Source organism: Callorhinus ursinus, unplaced genomic scaffold (assembly GCF_003265705.2).
Source record: "Callorhinus ursinus isolate GAN/ISIS: 27379988/994484 unplaced genomic scaffold, GSC_fseal_2.0 scaffold62, whole genome shotgun sequence".
Classification (NCBI taxonomy): domain Eukaryota; kingdom Metazoa; phylum Chordata; class Mammalia; order Carnivora; family Otariidae; genus Callorhinus; species Callorhinus ursinus.
In genome coordinates this window covers 3,037,423-3,055,736 of record NW_027397124.1, presented here as the reverse complement: position 1 = coordinate 3,055,736, position 18,314 = coordinate 3,037,423, and the positions used below count along the sequence as shown (strand labels likewise).

General features: G+C 40.7%; 1 protein-coding gene across 8 annotated transcripts in view; it reads right to left on the bottom strand.

Annotated features, from left to right (window-relative positions):
• PARD3 (par-3 family cell polarity regulator) overlaps window positions 1–18,314 on the bottom strand; it is a 644,288-nt gene that overhangs the window by 82,129 nt on the left and 543,845 nt on the right. The gene's annotated exons all lie outside the window — the stretch shown is intronic.

Here is an 18,314-nt window from a genome sequence, read left to right as displayed (position 1 = left end):
TAATATCACAAAATATGGGGTGCTCCTCTCCTTGTGACCTTGAGCATGGAGCATGGGCTCAGACAGGGCTCTGGGAATAGATCTCCTACAGCTGCCATTTCTGCAAGGACCATAGAGGGAGCAAAATGGTAGAAAACACTTAAAATATAAGTGCTCTCGACATTAAAATTTTATCTCCCTAATTTCTAGGGAACATGTCAGGGAGCTCCCCCTCCTCCAAGCCTTCATAAATAACGACTGCACTTGCAGAAGGCTCTCCCCTCTACATACTGAAAATAATTTTAGGTTACTGATCTGAGCTTCATAAAAGAAAGCTGCCTGTCCAAAATAAGACATGCTTAGGCAAAAATTAGAGTTTTGACATTCTTCTAGTTGTAAAATAATGTTATCTGGCAGATGGGGTTTATCCTTGAAAAATACTGGAAAGGCTAGGCATGGAAGTTGCCTCTACAGAGCCAGAGGGGAGGCAGGGGCAACAGTGTTTGGTGGAAGTTCCTGACGCAGCAGGCTCCAGGAGCTTCCTGTGTGGGCTCAAGCTGGTCACGTGATTTCCCCGTGCCTCAGTCCTCCTGATGTAAAACCAAGATCTTGCAGAAAAAGCAAAAACAGATGCTGCACTTGAGATGATCTCTCTAAAGTAAACAAATTAGGGAATTTATACATCAACTCTGGTCTCTGGAAATCAGTGAGAACCGAGTTTCTTAAAATAATTCAAGAAATCACTATGAATATCCTGTAACATGCCAAAGCTATTTTTTTTTTTTAAGTAAACACTTTTCTCCCCCCATTCTCAAGGCACTGTTAGGTGGATGATGGAAGATGCACCGTGGATCACGGATGAAACGTTACCTAAATTATCACCCACAGTCCCTGAAGACTACCAGTGGAACTGCGTGAAAGAAAAAAGAAACACCATTTTTTATCTAAGTGATTAAGAAAACTCTGTCTTTGTAAACTTAAATATTACAGCAGGTGTGATTACATATATAGAGAAAGTAAAATTTGGTGAACTTCTCTATTAAGCTAAAATTCAACATATGCTTATTTATAAAACAGATTTGCTATTTTTGCTCTAGCAGAATCATTGAATAATTAAATAATTCTCACTCTTGATTTTGTAACATCCTAAATTGTCTTCAGATATCTCAAGATGTACCCAATTTCTCTATGCTAAGTTAATGGGAGACTCCAAATTGCTTTATTTTACAAATAGTATTCTCAACAGTGTCTCTTAAGGAAAAGCATATCAATAATTAATCCAATAGAAGAGTTGCAAAAAAGTTGAACACGATTGATCCAATGTTTGTGGGTTCTACCTTAAATTTTCATCTTGTTTAATCCCAATCTTAAAATAGACTTGATTTTTTTTTTTATTTGCCCATTTGTAATCTTAGACAAATGATAAGATCGTCAGCACTACAGAGTGGACTTTCTTCATCACACTGAGCAAGGTGCCTGCTCTTTTCTTTTCTGTTCAAGCAGTGTCTGGCACTTGAACAGGTCCTCTGTGAATATAATGTATAATAAGCGCATTCATAGAATGTCTGCATACACATACACATTAAGATACAAAGTGAATATTAACTGACAATACACAGCAACATGCTAGGTGCTTGTCAGAGAAAAATTCTTTAAAACAGACAAATGATAAGTATAGACATCAAAAGCAAACATTTATAGTGTGTTTATGTGTTGGGACAGGAGACACATTTACCATCTTCAAGAAATTAGCTCCAGTTAGGAGACTGGATATATTTATATAACTAAGAATATAAGGCATCATATGTTACATAAAAAATGAGAAGGGACAGAAGGTACCCTAAGAAGCAACACTTAAAAATGTATTTAGAGTCATGTGGATGGGCACAAACATCCCAAACGGAATTTTAGAAAGAGGTGTGTGATGTCAGCAAATGGAACGGGGCAGGGTGGGGGGAGGGCTCGATGTATGCATACAAACGAATACATATTTGCATCACCCCCAAGCAGAAAGCTTGCCACTCCTTAGCTACAAAACCTTGGGCAAGCTCATTAACCAGCTCTTTAAACCTTAGTTTCCTGATCTCTTAACTGTGGATAACAGTAGTAACTCACTGTGAAAGAGAAATGTTGTAAAAACCAACTGAATGCACGCAAAGCGCTTATACAGTGCTTGGTGCACAGACTATGCTTTCAAGAAATATGAGCTATAATAGAACTGATTTACATTAAACTTACCTCACCCCCTCTTAGCCCAATTATTCATTCTTATGTCATTTAATTTTTTCTCATAATGACTTTTCCCATCCCTTTAATCAGTCTTGTTGCTGGCCTGGGAGCCCCCTTGTCTACACTTTCTAGAAATAAGTGACCCAGACAGAGTTCAGTGTTGCGGTGCTCCCCGGGGTTACAGACTAGGCAATGACTGCATCTCGGCTCTGTGACATAATGCTTTTATAGAGCACACTGAACTGTGCTAGTCTCTACCCTATCAGATCTAATTAAGGAGCACTATCATTTGAGAGTCACTCTTTAAAATCATCTTTAGGGGCGCCTGGGTGGCTCAGTGGGTTAAGCGTCTGCCTTCGGCTCAGGTCATGATCACAGAGTCCTGGGATCAAGTTCCACATCAGGCTCCTTGCTCAGCAGGGAGTCTGCTTCTCTCTCTCCCGCTGCCCCTGCTTTTGCGCGCGCACTCTCTCTTTCAAATAAATAAAATCTTAAAAAAATAAAAATAAAATCATCTTTAGTCTTAATATCTCTGAAGCTCCTTATATTGTGTACTAGTTCTGGTGTTTATGACAACTTTTGATGCAATACAGGGATGGTCCTACCTCCCATCTTATGCTGACCACTGTGTGAAATAAATAGGCTCTCCAGGGAAGCTTTGAACTCATTCTGTCACACAGAATTTCACGATCCTAACATTTCTCCTTACTTTCTTTTGACCTGTAGTATCTTTTAAGTTAATACTTTGTAATACTTAAGTTAAATACTCTTCCTGTTCTGATTACTAATGAAGTTAAGAGGAAGACCAGAGCCCAAACCAATATCTATGTAACATCCTTTGAGGTGCCTCCCTCAGCCAATTTTTTGATGTTACCATGCAATGTCAGCTTTGTATGTCGATCTTATGAATTGGCTGGTCATGTCTGGAAGCAGGTAGACATTACACTTTATGACCTTGTGCTTTCCCATCTATACTCGCTAGATGAGAAAATATTTAGCTCCAAACTAAGTTAAATTAATTTGAATAGTGCAATATCTTGAAACAATATCTTCTATTCCAAATTTAAAATGTGTGTGTGTATGCGTGCACTTACACACACACACACACACAGAGCTCATAATCTTGAACAATTTATTGCAGTCACTAAATACTATGTATGTATTCTTAGGAAAAAACACTTGCTTGTTTTTAAGATTCAGTTGGCTTCTGAGTATTCACAGATGGTCTGAATGTTTTAATTACTCAGTCTGAGGGACTGATTGGCCCAGGAGTGGAATGAAACCTCAACCTCCTGGTTTTCGTCCCACTGGCACTCAGTTCAGACTGAACTCTTAGGACAATACATTGTTTTCCTCTAAGAAAAAACATAGACCACCTGTCCACCTCCACCAAACAAATAAAAACAACACAACAATAACAAAACCAATCTCCAAGTTCCTGGTATATACATACTCTTTTGTCAAACCTTCAACAATGCAAACATCATTAGTTTGTGTTTAATTACTTTAGGACATCAAAGTTGCTCTAGTCCTTCTCTCTTACTTAGACCAGGTGCTTACTGAGTGAACAGCAAACTCAGGACTCCAGGTTAACACATCAAAGTATTTTATTTTTAACATAAATTATCCAGTTATTTGCTTGAATTCTCCCCCATAGTTTACTGTGTAACCTTAGCTCCTACTACAGAAGAATGTGAATCTGGGGGCACCTGGGTGGCTCAGCTGGTTAAACATCTGACTCTTGATTTCAGTTCAAGTCATGATCTCAGAGTCGTGAGATTGAGCCCCGCGTCAGGCTCAGCACTGGGTATGGAGCCTGCTTGAGATTCTCTTTCTCCCTCTGCCTCTGCCCCTCTCCCCACCTCCCACACCCCGTTCATTCCTGTGTGCTCTCTCTCTAAAAAAAAAAAAAAAGAAGGTCAATCTGTTATTATGTAATGAGATGCATGAGAAATGCTCTTGGACCTTGATGTCCATGTTACAGCTCTCCACATTAACAATGATAGCAGCAAGTTTTTAGAAGATGATGCAATACTTAAAATTGTGAAAACATTCTATAAGCATAATTTCTGGCCAAATTAAATTTTAATACCACTTTATTTTTTGATTTTCAAAGGACCCTAATGAATTCAGATAATAAACAGAAGAAGATAAAAATCACTAGTAATCCTGACAATTATGATTTTAATGTGTTTGGTCTTTTTTTCTTATAGTCAACATTCAATTAAGCAAAAGATTTATCATATTTCAATACGTTCTACCTGGATACTGATTTTTTTTACTAAAATTAATTAAAAATCTAGAAGAATGCCCATTTGAAATCACTAGTTGGCATGAGCATATACACATAAAGGGATATTTGGAAGGCCTGCCCCAGAAGGATCTTGATAGAATATGGCATCATCTTTATTTTTTTCTTTATGTTTTTCTGCATTTCGAAGTTTTATAACAAACACTATTCCTTTTATTATTTAAAAAATAGAATTATTCTATCTTGGTAGAACATTTTCACTGGCTGTTATTTTGCTTTATGACAGTGAACTGAATGACAAATGCACCCTGGTATTCTCTTATAGATTACAAAATTGTCAAAAGCAGTTAATTCCCTCAAAAGGTGTCATAAAATAGGCAAATACAAAGGGAAAGGCAAATTGCCAGATTAAATCCCAGGCTTTGAATTTACCTGGGCAGTGACTTGATAGCTATGAACTCATCCTAATATCCCTGTCACCCTGCTCTATGTGTTGGGGGGCTGTTTTAGTAAAGACTGGCCTCAGCCCGGAGATACCACAGAGCAACCACATGCAAAACTGGAGAGAAAAGTGCTGCTGGGAGGACCAAGAGTCAATAACAGTTGCTCTAAGCTGACAGTCCCCTGTGGCTGGTTAACACAGACAGAGCCCAGTTAATGAGGCCAAAGTCATGGTTTCAAGTGGGTGACCAGGGAGCTTTGCTCTGCTTCACAGCCATTGAGGGCACCCCTAACTCCAGTTACCTTTCTGCGAATGCTGGCCTGTTGGGTTGGGGAAACCTGAAAAACAACCAACACGAGCAGAATAAAGCAATCAGAGGATGAAAAATTCACCTTCCTTACCAGGTGTACAGAGCAATAGCACCTCACTCCCACTTTCAAAAACAGAAGATGCAGCCTTTCTCTTCTGAGTGACTAATCAGAACAGGAGAATCGGCCGGGCCAAAAGAAATGTGTGAGCTCTAAGACACAACCTAGTTCTACCTGACATCCTCCCAGGTTCCTTACCACAGATGATTCTTCAAATGTGAGTAGCAACTGCACAGCCCAACAAAAAGTAAAATATTATATCCACGAAAAATGGTCCAGTGGTTCCAGGAGATGACACGTATATCCTGAATTTTGCTGAGGCAAAGAAATAATCAAGACAGCCATGGAACGGGATTGGTAAGTAAAGACCTGCTCAAAAAAGCAGAATTTTGTATATGAACTATCCTTGAGGCTCTGGTCGTGTAGACCTTTGTTATAGTGATGATAATGGTAGCTTATTGACCTCCAGCTCTGTTAATCAGCTTATGTTCCTCGTCTTATTTAGTCCCCCAAGCCCACGAGACAGGGAGCACCTCGACTCTTCCTTCACAGCACAGCGTAGAGAGATTAAGGAACCCACCCAACGTCACCCCTTGAGCACTGATTTCCACGTCCTCCTAACAAGAGAAGAGGAAAGCATACATTTCCCGCAGACAGTTTCTTTAGGGACGGGTGCTCTTTGCCGACTGGGAGAGGAGGTTGGAGGAGCATGGCTGCTGATGTGGAGCTTCTGACAGACACTGAGGGAGTTAAAACCTCACAAGAGGGAAGAAAGGTGTCAGGAAACTCATTGGTGGCAACAAACAGGATCAATCCGCCTGTGTTCATCTCTAGTTGAGGAGTTTTAGTCTGTATCAGAAAAAGGAAACTGTTCCCAGCCCTCTGGCCCATCCATCACATGGCTTAGAAGTTACTGAATTCTGAGAAGGTATCAATAGCGCATTGGTGCTGGTCCAACTGCTCGGCTCAGTGTACAAGAAAGAACCGGGGCTAGCTGGGACTGAGCATCAAGAGATAGCAAGTCGTGATGACAGGAAGGAGGGCACAAAGCTCTGGTCACTTGGCTACTGGCTCTTTCCACACTAGGGCTACTGCTGCATTCTAGAACAAAAGCTCACATGCGGACACCAGGGTACAATAGCAGATGGTTTTTCAGCTGGCTGCTGTGGTCAACACAAGCATCTAGATGAGGCTGGTTGTGCCTGCACCAGCCTCTGCTGTTTCATAAACAGGGTAGACGTGGAACAAACTCTTTGGCAGCTTCTTGGCAAGTCTCCCCTTTCCCTCCCTCCAGTACGTGTGTGCATGCCCATGTGTGCATGCACACACACACACACACACACACACACACACACACAACCTGCCACATCATCTTTATCAACGGTATCTATTCCCAGGGAGGCAGCCTGGAATGGGAATGGTGTCGGATTCGGAGATAGAGCCCCATCTCTGTCCTCATGGACTAGGCAACTCTCTTATTTCTCATGTCAAAGAAGGATATACACTCAGGCACACTGAGGGAGTTCGAAGGATGATGTAAAGTCCCCCGTGTTAGCAGCTAGCAGTGTTTGGTACACGCTATACTACAGGAGTGCAACTCACTAATATTCTTGTTCATAGCTGCTTCTCAGGAAATGCTGATAAATCTTATTTCCACTGTGAGAACCTTCTTGGAAGAAAACAGGTATTCTCTCATTACTTAAAAACAATATTTTATAACAGAGGAAGATCCTTATCTCAGAATACATAAAATTTATTTAAATAAATTATTAGAAGACCAAAGAGAAATATAATTATAGATTAGAAAGAAATGAAAGTCACTTCTATTAAGAGGGCTAAGATATTTTGGAGAGAAAAATTCCAGCTGCTGGTTCATCTCTTCAGAGTGCTGACAAGTGACTCTTTCAAAATGAAAGTTTTGAAGCTCCAAGGTACACATCTCCAGTTTCTCCCTCTGCCTGTGCTAAGACATCATGACAGTTTTAATTTTGAAGGTCATTTTTGGGGTGGGTATAATGCAAAACAGAGCTCTGTTTCTTGCTACCTCTACCAAGAGATAGAATAGCAAAACACTTCGGTGTGAAGCAAGTGTGCCCAGAGTCTGAGAAATCACTGCCCACTGTCCACACACTTTTTTTTTTTGAAATTTTAAATCAACATAGAGTAAAATTGAGTTTTTGTAGGCTCTGTATGTTAAAATCCATAGAGCCATATACCAAAAAATGTCAATTCTGTCATTAAAAAAATTAAATGAATTTTAATATACCAAGAGATTAAAACAAAAATAAAATTCAAAAGTAAAATGAATTAAAAATAAAAATATGATATATTTTAAAAATGATTTAAAAATCAAATGAATTAATTTAAAAACTAATTTTAAAAGTAAAATGCCTTTTAATACATCAAAAATGGATTTAAAAATAAAATGAATAATGAATTAGGGGCACCTGGGTGGCTCAGTCAGTTAAGTGTCTGACTTTTGATCTCAGCCCAGGTCTTGATCTCGGGGTTGTGAGTTTAAGTCCTGTGTTGGGCTCCATGCTAGGTGTGGAGCCTACTTGAAAAAATAAATAAATAAAATGAATGAATTTTTAAGGAATGAAATTTACCATATTAAGAGACTCATGTAAGTATCCAACAATCAGGATACAGAGCTTTCAACACCCTAAAAACCAAAGGGGAAGCAGTGGGGTTTTCTAGTAACTGAGTGCTGAGTGCTTGCTTAGGCTGGTAAGTGTGCTGGGGACTAGGGAGACAAAACTGAAGGACAGGCTCCCTGCCCCAGAACATCACTGTGTTCGGAGAGAAGGATCAGAGATCTTCTGTAATATTTTAAAGACTTTTCAAGCATATTCGTTACACATCCTTTCTCCATCTTACAGATGAGAGGTGTGAAGAGCTTACAAAGATTGATATCCACTCTTTGGAAAAAGAAAGCATCACTTCTTGTCCAAACATCGCATTGTATACATGAAGCATAAAACAGAGGTACAGAGAAGCTAAAGGACTTCACACAGCAGATCCAGAACCAGGGCCAGTGACCAAAACACTTCCCAATATATCTGAAAACTCAGTAAGACAAACCTCCTGTTCCTTTTATTTCAAGTGATGTTTCTGCATACGGTGGCATTCCTTATATGCAGTGATACGATCAAATCACATGGTAGAATCCATTCTTTTTATGAATCTATCCTCAATTTCATAGCAGAGGAAAAAAGGAAAATAGATCTAAATATTTGTTTACTATGTTACTTTACCGGTAATATTTAAGGCACGATACATGGATCTCTCTCTCTCTCTTATTGTTATTCACATATGAAAGACAAGTGGCTTAGAACCAGAAAAAAAAATTAGTAAATCCGCTCAGTGACAATGGCCATCTGAGCTGGCAGGGGTTGGGCATGTCTGGCATTCTGAGGGTCCAGAGCTTGAATCCACCGAGGTCTGTGTTTGAATACAACCCAGTGGGCACGGCCACCTTTTGCTAGTGTCACCTTCTCCCTACCCCATCCCTGCTGCCAGTGTCAGCTCCAAGGTACACATCTCCAGTTTCTCCCTCTGCCTGTGCTAAGACATCATGACAGTTTTAATTTTGAAGGTCATTTTTGGGGTGGGTATAATGCAAAACAGAGCTCTGTTTCTTGCTACCTCTACCAAGAGATAGAATAGCAAAACACTTCGGTGTGAAGCAAGTGTGCCCAGAGTCTGAGAAATCACTGCCCACTGTCCACACACTTGAGTTCTGCTATAGATCAATGGCTGGGTTTGCTATAGTAGAAACTACAATCAGCTTATTAAATAGGGATGGTGTGAAAGTGTTGTGTTCATATGCAAGAGAAGTTTAGGAGATGCCTGATCTATTTTGAAGAACATTTTGAATGAGTTAAGGATGCCTCTCATGTTCTGATTAAAGTCAGGGGCAGGTGGATCATAGTTAGAATACTCATGAATTGAAGTTCTATTCCATCCTTTGATTAGAGGTTTATGAATAGTGAATAGTATTGACTAAACCTAGATCTCACTTAGAAAATGGAAGGTAAGTGGAAAGCAAAACATATTAAATTTGATAGTACTGATTTCAATGATGGGAACATGTCACCTCTTCAATGAACACTGGAGAGAATCTGAATTATTTTTCCAGTTACCTTTTTTGATGTGGACATTAGCCAGCATAAGATTTTTCTTCATAAGTAGAACAACTGTCTGTTTAGCAAACTTTGGATTTGCTTCTCTTGTATCTAATTACAAGCATATTAATTTTTATAATCATATCAAAATAAAACTTTCAATGACTCAAGGGAAAGGTAGCTTTAGACAGTCAACCATAATTAAGCAAAACAATTGTACCAGCATCATTATGACAAATGTAAGGCATAATTTGAGTCTGGGGACAATAATCTCAAAAAACAAAACAAAAACAAAAAAGAAAAAAGAAAAACAACATACCTAGACGTTTGCATCATAAGCACATTTCGTCAACAGCGAAACAGCCTCAGGGCTCCAGTAAAATCAGTTAGATGTGTTATATATTTAACAATGGAAAAAAATCTTTGATTTTGTATTTCTCAGTGGGGAGACATCTGATGCTGGAGTCACTGGAACTTTCAGGTGAGAATCAGCAGGAGCTGAGATCTTTAACACCTGCTTGTTGAACTTGCCTTATCTGACTACATTTAGTCTGTTATACTGATATCTGAACTCATTTTACAAATACTCCTATGCTGACCTAAACTCTCTTAAAATGCTACACTGCCTAAGTGTATGAGGAAAAACTTTTCCATGTATTAGAAAAGAAATTAACAAAGTATTCAAATCCTTTTGTAGTGTTTAAATTTTTTTTTAAATATATTCTCCCAACTCTATTCTCTTGATCCATTTTCAAAAGCAAATCCATGAACTGTAATCACCTATGACTGGTGAGGTGTCAGACACAAAGACAGGCAAACGGGCTTGGACTTGGAAGAAGGATACCAAGCCCTGAGGAAGTGGGGTGAGAGGGCAGGAAAAGAGGGCACGGTGAGAGAGAAGGTAAAAGCGGGGGCAAGGAAGGAAACAGAGGCCAGGCCTTGAAGAAATGCAAGGACTCACCTCCTGATGCTGTTCCTCAGGCTCCTCACTTTTTCAACCTCACCTAGGGCCCAGGAAATGCAATAGGTCCCGAGGATTCTCTGGCTTGTTTCTGCTGTGGTTCTCTCGAGTGGGAGGAGGCGGCACACTGTGGCGTGCGCTTTGGAGAGAGTCCCCCCACCCCCTGGGCTGGGCATCTGAGGGTTGCTGTCACCAAACCCCCAGGGGGTCATGGCTGAGGACCAATGTGAGGGTGGGGGCAGTGGGCAGGGCGGGATGGAGGTGGCACACCCTTGCTCAGGTATACAATGACAGTCACATATATACCTCACTGGACTCTTAAACTCTTACTTCATTCCTGTGTGAGAGAGAAGGAGCGGGGGAGGGTCCAGAAGCAGGCTGCTGGGTGACAAGGAGCAAGCACTGTGCCAGATACAATGGCGCAGAGACAGCAAGTAAAAAGAACAGTGAGCTGGCCGGGCAGGAGCCCCATTCCCACTGGCTATGAAGCCCAGATCTGTAGTGTGCCGGGTTATGAAACGAGAATGAAAGATCTCACCATCAGGGCCACCATGACAGTGTTCCAGCAAATCCAGCACGGTCAGGAAATAGGAAATAGGTTACCTTAGCCTTGAGTGAGCCCCTAAGGCCCTTTATGCCCCTCCTTGTGCTGTTGAGATTTGTCAGGCTCCTATAGGATCCAGGCCTTGTCCCACTTGTATGTTTCTGGAGGAAGTTCTCCTGAATTATAGTCAGAAAAAATAGTGGTACCGCCCTATAATTCAAAAGGCTCAATACTGGACTCCATGAGTTTCATCAACCAACAGGCATCCAGATGTCACTCCGTTTGTGCCCAGCATTAAGCCAGCATCTGTCATGGTGTGTGCCTGCCTGCAGGTATGCTAGTCTGTGTATTTGGTGAGTCTGGGGCGGATGATGCCTCCCTGTTTATAGTTTAATTGGATAAACAAGATTTATTAATCCTATACCCGCAATTTGCTCCTAGAATATATTCTGTCTTTATCTTACAGAGAGACTCATGATTTATTAAGATTCAGTCTTCTGATTACCTCCATTCAAATGGTTGTTTTGCAACACGGGTTAAAAAAAAAAGGTAATACATAAAAATAAGCACAGAAGCAAGTGTTTTTCAATAAGCAACCTAATGCTAACTGCTGGATGTAGCTGATGTCCTGCAGGCTAATTTAATGTAAATAAATCAGTGGGTAGCAAAAGTGAAAATCCAGCCATGGGGTCCCTGGTGAAAGCATTTCCAAAGTGGGTGGAGAACAACTACCTCCCCCACCCCCCCACCCCCGGAGCCCTCAGAGGCAATGTCAGAGGTCACTGCTGCTGGAACACCATGGATTGAGTTTCACTTACTTGGGACAAAGCTAGTTACACAAATAAGACCTACGGTCACTGAAGGGTTAAATGCACATCCCACCTTTCTTTTACCAAGAAAAGATAATTTTCCTTTTTTTCCCCCCCAAATCCCCCAAAACACACACTAAACCTTATGGAAATTCTCAATTGATATTTATCAAATGGGTTTCACTTTAAATTTCTCAATCCCAACTTGAAATAAAAGTAACCTGTATAATTCTAGTTCTTAAGCTGATTTGATGTGGACAGTGAAGCTTTATTAGAAAAGTCTGAATGGCTGATAAAAAAAAAAAAACGAACATGTGCCTCCCATCCTTTTTCAGAAAGTAGAAGTTTATGTCAAAAGAGGCAACGACCTAACTTTTTATAAGAGAGAATAAAAGCAATGAGCTCTCTCTGGACAAAATATGCCTGGGATTTTCATGCAAAGAACATCTCCAATTTTTCAATGCTTAAATATTCTCTATGGTGTGAAACAATTGTAAGTACTTTTGCTAATTAATGAGCTGCTTTTAGCTATAAGTCAGCAGCATTGCATTTTTTAGAGACACACAGCGATGAACATAAGATTTACTTTTTCTCTTTTATGTATCATTTTTTTAAAAAATTCCATCTCTGTCATGGACACAAGTCAAATCAGAGATAATGAGCCATTCTCCAAAGTGCAAATCATAGCATTCATTAAAGAAGTGTTTTAGTAAAGAAAAGTAACTGACAATAAGGATGACGCGTAAGTGAAGACTGCCTTCAGGTGGCCCCCATGTGGGACGCCGAACGGAATCACAGAGGTTTTGCGTGACGATTTATTCGGTTGCTCAAGACGAGAACGGCAGTATTAGTGAGTTCTCAACTAATATTACTAATGACAGCCCTCTGTCTTCTATCTTCAGAAACCTTGCCAGCACCACCCCTGGGGGATGCCAAGGCCCTTAAATACATTTTTAACGAGGCTGTTTACTAATCGATCACACCTCGTGGCGCAGGAGTGTCTACAGCCGATTTCTTGTGAGCCTCATTGCGCACAGGGCTGAAGGTAACGGGGAAGGCGCCATGTGTGATGCATGGCACGCTGCTTCCCTAGTCCCCCTCCCTGGAGGCAGCAGAGCCGCAAGCAGGAGCTGTGTCCCCAGCCACACGGGGCTTCATCAGCGGCCACACTCAGAGCTTCACGCACAGACCTCCGCAGCCCGAGGCCGGCAGAACCCCGGCCACTCCGCAGCTACCCGCGCGGCTCCATCCCGCTCCCGGAGGGCCTTTCCAGTGGTGACAGTCATAGGTTTTGAGATCCTAAAAATTGCAAAGGGATTCCACCATTTTTCAGCGAATACTGAATGTTTGAAACCGTTTTAAAAAACAGACCTGTGAGAACTTCTCCAAGAACTTAAATTTCTCAAGCTCCTTATACTTTCAGAAATGTACTAGCCTGATATATATATGAATATTTTGGCTAAAGGACAAAGATAATATTATATGAGGATAAGCACCTCTTTATTTAAGGCACACTAAATTTTTACATATTTTGATCAAAAACAAAAACAAAAAAAAAGGAAAACAAACCTTAATCCTGTCACTTAAAATTAACAAGGGGGTTGGAAAAATGACTTCGGATTTTCTTTCCACTTCAGTAACCTAAGAATCCCTGATTCCTTTAAACTCCATTTCTTGGCTCAAGAGACAAATAATATATGAATGCACTGGTTGTTTTAATGAGAAACAAACTTCATTTCACAGGAAACCTCTTCTCATCAAGAAGTCTAGCAGAATATTTAGTTGGACGATTATTTGGTTATCAGGAGCCCAGAAAATTCAATATTACCTCTCTTAATATGCTATTAAATATCCTAGAAATGAAAGAGGGGTAAAATCACACAGAAGCATTATCAGTGCCAGTGTCCAAGCTTGGGCAAGGAAGCGTTCTGGGAAGCAAAGCATCGTGGATTCTGTTCTTTGTGAAATAATATTAAGATGAATGTTAAATACTAATTGGAGAGGAACTACCCTGAGAGTCAAAATTTAACATCTTTTATAAATAGGGAAAATATTTCTCAACTCCGTTTTCTGAACCACGAACAAAGACACAAGTCAGAGAGACACGGGTTCCAATGCTAACTTAGTAGCTCCGGGAGCTCAGCTGAGTCACTCCTCAGTCTTGGTAAACTCTGTGTACTACAAAGTGGTTTCCCAAAAAAGTGCCCACTTCACGGGGATGCTGTGAAAACTAAAGGAGGAAATGTATGCAAATTCTTGCAAGAGAAAGCACTTAATAAAATGTTAGCTATTCAGCAATGTCCACAATAGCCAAACTGTGGAAAGAGCCAAGATGTCCATCGATAGATGAATGGATAAAGAAGATGTGGTGTGTGTATATATATATATATATATATATATATATATAATGGAATATTATGCAGCCATCAAAAGGAATGAAATCTTGCCATTTGCAACGAATGATGTGGATGGAACTGGAGGGTATTATGCTGACGAAATGAGTCAATCAGAGAAAGACGTGTATCATATGACCTCACTGATATGAGGAATTCTTAATCTCAGGAAACAAACTGAGGGTTGCTGGAGTGCTGGGGGTGGGAGGGATGGAGTGGCTGGGTGATAGACACTGGGGAGGGTATGTGCTATGGTGAGCGCTGTGAATTGTGTAAGACTGTTGAATCACAGACCTGTACCTCTGAAACAAATAATGCATTATATGTTAAGAAAAAAAAAGAAGAAGAAGATAGCAGGAGGGGAAGAATGAAGGGAGGGAAATCGGAGGGGGAGATGAACCATGAGAGACTATGGACTCTGAAAAACAAACTGAGGGTTCTAGAGGGGAGGGGGGTGGGAGGATGGGTTAGCCCAGTGATGGGTATTAAAGAGGGCATGTACTGCATGGAGCACTGGGTGTTATACGCAAACAATGAATCATGGAACACTACATCAAAAACTAATGATGTAATGTATGGTGATTAACATAACATAATAAAAAATGCGTATAGTAAAAAAAATGTTAGCTATTATTAGTTACCATGCCATGGTAATTTTTATCACAAAATTGTAATGACAGAACTGGATCAGATAAGATATTATGGCCAAAAATCCCAGACAGGCACCCAGTTTATCATGAGTGCATAACCTTCACCTTCAGTTGCCAAAAATCCTACTTAGTGGAGATCAGATTCACTTAATTTTTAACATATATCTTTCTAAAATTATCTACATATTGCAAGGATAGGAAGATTTTTTTTTAGAATTTGTCAAACTGTGAGCATCTGCACGGTATTGTCTTTTTGTGGTATATGTTCAATGCAAGGCCAGGACTAAGGATTTCCCAACATATAACATAAGAAAATAGCTCCCATACTTCCTCTGTTGCCACAATAAGTGTAAATACGGGTTGTGTGTGTGCACACCCATATGTGGTGCACATGTGTGTGCATGTTGTATGCATGTGTGTGTGTGTGTGTTGTGGGTGGGAGAGAGAAGAGAAATTGGAGGAATACCAGTAGAGTTGACCCTTAAACAATGTGGGGTTAAGGGTGCTGACCCTGTGTGGTTAAAAATCTGTATATAACTTTTGAGTACCCCAAATCTTAACTACTAATAGCCTACTATTGACCAGAAGCCTTACCGATAACATAAAGTCAATTAACACACATTTTTTATGTTGTATGTATGATATACTGTATCCTTACAATAAAGCAAGCTAGAGAAAACAAAATGTTATTAAGGATATCATAAGGAAAATACATTTATAGTAGTGTATCAAAAAAAATCCATGTATAAATGGATCTATACAGTTCAAACTGTGTTGTTCAAGGGTCATCTGTACTGGGGTTTTCTTTCTTTCTTCTGTTCATCAAGGTTGTGGTTTGATTCCTCAGTGACATGTTAACATAAATCAGAACTGTTCGTTTAGGGGTGGAATGCCCCACATATTTTGCATGTAAACATTGGATGAGGCATTTGATAAGACCAGTGACGATGGAAAGATTTCTTGTAGGACACCTCTGCATTGAAGCCTGTGGTTTCTATAGCATCTGGAACAGCTCAAGTTGTTGTATGTACAAGGAGGGAAGCTATACCCAGTGGTACGAAATGGAAATAATTTACCGTTCTCTCTTGAATGACATAATAGATATGAATGATCACAAACTTGCTACCTGAGAAGATGCTGTTACTGTGACACAGGCGTGACCTCACCTCTGTGCCCATACCTCATTGCCATTACAGCCACAGCCTGGACTCATTTCCCAGGACATGTGGTGGTCTGGGACGATCTCAACCATCTGATCCCTAAGAAAACTACAATTCATCCCACAATGCCATTCAGAAACAATTTCTTTTTAATTTTTCAACACAGTGTGGTGGTAAGGGGTATGGTGACTTACCCTGCTGTGATCCCGCTCCCCCCAGTTCTAGGAGGAGGTGACAATGCATTGTTTCCTACTTGCTGTACCAAGGTCTTTATGTGTGTTATCTCATTTACTCTGGCCTACTTCACTGGGTTGTCATGAGAATTGAGAATGGATACACAGCCCCTTGGCCTTTGGCCTATAACTGGCACATTATAAATACCGATAAATGTTCCTTCTCTTCTCTTGACCCTTAATTCTTGTATTTCTGTGAGGTCAGTGTAATTGCCCCCACCGACAGACATGGAAACACGTCTAGGGTCCTAAAGACAGGAAGTGGCTGAGTAAAGATTTAGGCCCAGTCTGGATCATCTGACCCCAAAGTGTGGGCAGGCCCTTTCCTCCCTGCCCAGACATCTCCTGCAGAGTGTGTGTTTCCTCTTAAAGTTCACAGTCATGATACTGGGAAATGACTGTACACTCAGAAATGCTCAGAATCTGGGGAGGGAATGTTAAGCAGACAGGAGGGAAGACAATGGCAAAGCAAAAAAAAAAAAAAGACAGAAATAAGAAAAAAGAGCAGAGAACACTGCATTTCCTCCTTTCCATCAAGGGGAAAGGCCACTTTGTGGCATATCATGTAGCATGTTATTTATTTAGAATCTGCCAGTGCCTTCGACTGTCTTTCTTTTTTGCTACCACGTATTTTTGCTCTGTATTTTGCTCCCATCTATATTTCTGCCCATTCCTCCTGTTCTTAGGACTACTTAAGTGTGCTCAAATCGCTATCATCCTAGCTGAATTTATGATACTATCAGTCGAGCCATAACTGGGAAATCTGACACTCATAATCATTATTCCTCCCCCATACTTTTATTTCCCGACATCCCCACAACTTCACCAATAGACATTTTAAAAATATGTCAATAAACTCATACCAGACTTTGAAGTCCTGTTATCTCAGCCCATTCTTCTGGATCTTGTGACTGTCAACACTTCCCCAAGCCGCCTTCCATCTTTTACACTGTTCTAGCCTGATCCCTCATGGCGATCTCTTTTAGCCCAAATTAGCCCCTCACGGAATAGGGAACGATGGGATGTCGGTGGGAGAGTTTGCAGGGGTGCTAGGGGAGAGGCTGCAGCAGCGGGGGTGAGAGCACCACATTCACTGTAAGAGTTTACGATGTCTGGATAACAACCCTTTAGCTAACGTGCTAAGAAAGGCTGTTCATGAATCAGGAGAGAGAAGAAACTCGTGACTAAAACCATTAGGAAGCTCTTAGAAGAGTCTGGGAAAGAGACAGATGTCTTACCATCAACAACGCTTCTAACAGGTTCACAAGAATCATGAAAGCCCTTTCATCTCCAACATCTTTCCTCTTCTAGTCCACCCTTAATTAAATCAACCTCAAACTTCAATGGCTTCTCTTATACTCGTCACACTACCTCAGGCCTTTACAATGTGCTCCCCTCTCCCTAGATCTTCTGGGAGATGAAGCCAACCTTCACTCTCTCCTCACTCCCCACATTGCGCCCAGACCGAGAAAAAGTATTGGCCTAACTTGATTCAAGTCCATGATTACGTAAATGTTTACTGAGGATTCTAAGTGTTTATTGTCTATTTGGTTTGGTTCTGTGGGGGATGTACGGAGGTCTTCCAAGAATCCACCGCCCTGGAGTAGCTATAAGATGGTTATGTAAATAATGGGGATGAGGGCAAGGTACGAGCGCCCAGGTAGCCCAGACGGCAAGAAGTGCAGTGACCAGTGTAACCCCACCTTTTAGGGCTGTTTCATTTGATGATGAGAAACCACTGACTTTTCTGATCCACATTTTCCAGGTCCTTTTGATTTTTTTACAGGGTAGCTTTTCATGCTGATGTTTATACATAGACTCTTTTGATTAAGTGGTGTGCCTTAATTTGTAGCTCTTTGGGGTCCACAGATTGGGACCGGGTGGGTGTTTGTGATTTCAGAGAAGCATAATAAAGTCACTGCCATTATTAGTGTGGCTATCCATGCAATTCTTTTGAAAAAATTTGGTAATTCTTCCTTCGAAATCACCAGTGACAAGGGAAACTGACCATAGAGACATGTGCGGTCTCATGCAATCTGGATCAGGCGTGTCTATTCTGCGCACAGGAGAGAGCAACACATGGGTCTCCCGCTTACCCTTCTTTCTAGTTGCTACCACCACTATATGAATGGGGAAAAGACTGTGGTGGTTTGTACTGTCTGTCATAT